This window comes from Bison bison, unplaced genomic scaffold (genome assembly GCF_000754665.1).
Source record: "Bison bison bison isolate TAMUID 2011002044 unplaced genomic scaffold, Bison_UMD1.0 scf7180017864310, whole genome shotgun sequence".
NCBI classification, from domain to species: Eukaryota; Metazoa; Chordata; class Mammalia; order Artiodactyla; family Bovidae; genus Bison; species Bison bison.
In genome coordinates, this window is record NW_011494882.1 from 2,589,937 (window position 1) to 2,592,970 (window position 3,034).

General features: G+C 48.1%; 1 protein-coding gene across 5 annotated transcripts in view; it reads left to right on the top strand.

Annotated features, from left to right (window-relative positions):
• The window catches only part of TBC1D1 (TBC1 (tre-2/USP6, BUB2, cdc16) domain family, member 1), a 227,872-nt gene that overhangs the window by 76,120 nt on the left and 148,718 nt on the right, over positions 1–3,034 (top strand). Inside the window, exon 1 of one of the 5 annotated variants that reach the window (XM_010852419.1) lies at positions 2,559–2,721. The exons of the other annotated variants lie outside the window; for them this stretch is intronic. The gene's annotated coding sequence lies outside the window, so the exon portion shown is untranslated. Of the gene's footprint in view, positions 1–2,558; positions 2,722–3,034 lie in introns of those variants that run through there. 5 annotated transcript variants of the gene reach the window in all.

Below are 3,034 nucleotides of genomic sequence, written 5' to 3' on the forward strand. Positions count from 1 at the left end.
CTTGGTTTTTTTTTTTTTTTTGGCAAGAAGTTCAATTTTCTAAATTTAAGGTAATTTCTCTATTTTTGCCTTCCCGCCTCCTGCCATAGAAGCAGAAAGTTTATCTCAGTCGGTTGGAGGTAATTCAGGTTTCCTTAGTACATTTCAGGTTCCCCTCTGAGTACACTCAGGGTTCCCCTTGAGTTGCTTCTCAATCCTAGTCGTTTTCATAGAGCTCAGGCTGGGGATTGGAGTGATGATGCAGGGTGACATTTGTCATCCATCCAGCTTGTCCTGCTGGTCCTCAGCTGCTCATCCACTCCCAGCAAAATGATGTTGCTTCCCTTAGCTCACTTGGTGTCTCTCTGCTGAGCTAGTTCAGACCATCACAGAGATGAGGGACAGTTTTAGCTGGTCTCTCAACTGTTTGCAGTTACATTATTTTAAGGCCAATGTGTCTCATATTCTAGTGCATTTCAAACTTTATGTGCATCCTAGCCTCTTGGAGTCATGGTAAAATGAAGCTTGTGACTCTGTAGGATGGGATTAGGGCAGGGTCCAAGTATCTGCATTTCTAACAAATTGCCAGGTGATGCTGAGGCAGCTGATCCACAGACCACACTTTGAGTAGCAAGGCTGTAGGGACCATAAAGGCTCTCACTTAAATGGAGCTCTCAGGCTCTATCTCTTCTGCTTGCTTGGGGGAAGTAATGTGATAACACGGAAAGATTTAGTTAGATGGTTGCAAATGCACTCCCCCTTTCCACCTCTAGGGAACGTTACTGCTGAAATGAATGAAAGAATAGCACTTCCCTAACTCACCGACTCGATGGACATGAGTTTGAGTAAACCCCGGGAGTTGGTGATGGACAGGGAGGCCTGGCGTGCTGATTCATGGGGTCACAAAGAGTTGGACACAACTGAGCAACTGAACTGAACTGAACTGAAGATATTCCAGCGGTGAAGGCAATGGCACCCCACTCCAGTACTCTTGCCTGGAAAATCCCATGGGCGGAGGAGCCTGGTAGGCTGCAGTCCATGGGATCACTGAGTCGGACATGACTGAGCGACTTCACTTTCACTTTACACTTTCATGCATTGGAGAAGGAAATGGCAACCCACTCCAGTGTTCTTGCCTGGAGAATCCCAGGGACAGGGGAGCCTGGTGGGCTGCTGTCTATGGGGTCGCACAGAGTCAGACACGACTGAAGCGACTTAGCAGCAGCAGCAGCAGCAAGATGTTCCAAAGGCTTCCCTGGTGGCTCAGTGGTAAAGAATCCACCTGCCAACACAGGAATAGATTCCTGTATTCCAATACAGGAATTCCTGCCAGATGCAGGAAACTCTGATTCCATTCCTGGGTTGGGAAGATCCCCTGGAGAAGGAAATGGCAACCCAGTCAAATATGCTTGCCTGGGAAATCCCATGGACAGAGGAGCCTGGTGGGCTACAGTCCATGGGGTCGCAAAAGAATTGTACACGACTTAGCGACTAAGCAACAAAGATGCTCTGAAGGCTCTTTTCAAGTAGCCAGGTAGGCTTTGTTAGAATGATGTCACTCTTGACATTCACCATGACTTTATCATTTATCTTGTTCCCATGCACCCCACCTGGGAGAAGAAAAAGAAGACACCCTTTCCTTTTGTGTGGTCTTCTTGGTATTTATGCCCTCATACCCTTGCCTTGAGTGTAGATTAGACTGAATGCTGCAGAAGTTTTGGGATGTCACTTCTGTGGTTTACAAAACCATTGACTTCCTTCTTGGACACCTGCTCTTTCTTGGATCCTGGGGGTGTGCAAGCTGTCATTCTGTGAGCAGTTTTATGGGGAGAACCATATGCTGCAGCAAGAAACTGAGACCCTGAGCCCCAGAGCCTGCAACGAACTGAATCTTGGGAACAACTGTGTGTGAGCTTGTAAGTGGATGCTTCAGTTCCAGCTCGGTCTTGAGATGCCTGCAGACCCAGCTACAGACCTGGAGCCAGAGGTGCCCAGCTAAGATGCTGCTGGATTTTTGACCCACAGAAACTGCTGTTCTCAGTTTCTAAGTTTTGGGGTAATTTGTCATGTAGCGATAAATAATGAATATACCCATCTAACTCAAGATGACAGGCATTTAGGAAACGCCATAAAAATGTCCCATGAAGACTGTTGTTTAGTCTCTACTTATGTTCAACTCTTGCCACCCCAGGGACTGTAGCCCCCCAGGCTCCTCTGTCCATGGGATTTCCCAGGCAAGAATACTGGAGTGGGTTGCCATTTCTTTCTCCATCTTCCTGACCCGGGGATGGAACCCCAGTCTCCTGCATTGGCAGGCAGATTCTTTACAACTGAGCCATGGGGAAGCCCCCCATGAAGATAGGGCACAATTAATATAAAAAAGGAAAGAATCAGAATTCTGGTTCTAGGGTGGCTACTTGGTCTGAGGCATTCAGTGAGTGGCTCCATATGACACATATATCTATATTTACACATTGTGACCTTTAGCCTTTTTTCTTTTTTTTTTAATGTGCAACTCTTGGGTGTCTGAGTTTGAAACTCAGCTTAACCTTTGTAGCAATAAAGTGACTACACGGCTTATCATCTTGCCTTGGAGAGAAGAAAACTGGTGAAACCAACATTTCTCACGTTGCTGAAATCTCCAGGCTGGCAGGAACTGAAGGTTCTTTCTCCACCGCGCCTTCTCTAGTCTCAACAGCTGAGTTTTCTGACTACAAGAAAACCACCTTTGATTATATAAAGGTATTAGGAGTTAGGGAAACACTAGGCCTTTTGTTACTAGCAATCTGGAGCGTTTAGGAAGCAAAGCCATGGGGGTGGGGGTAACCCCTGGAAAGTTGGGCGGGTTTTGTGTCGGCTCCGGCTCTGGGGCTTTCATCAAACCTCTGGGAGAGGAATTCCTAGTTTTTTCAAAGTTGGGCCACACGGACCCCGAAGGCCTAGAAAGCCGCGTCCCTAAGCCCTCAGGGTTTACGACCCCTCCCCCGATACCCGCGCAGCCGGGGGCGTCCCGGAGGAGGGCGACCCCCGCGGGTCCCAACTTCCCGCCGCGAGG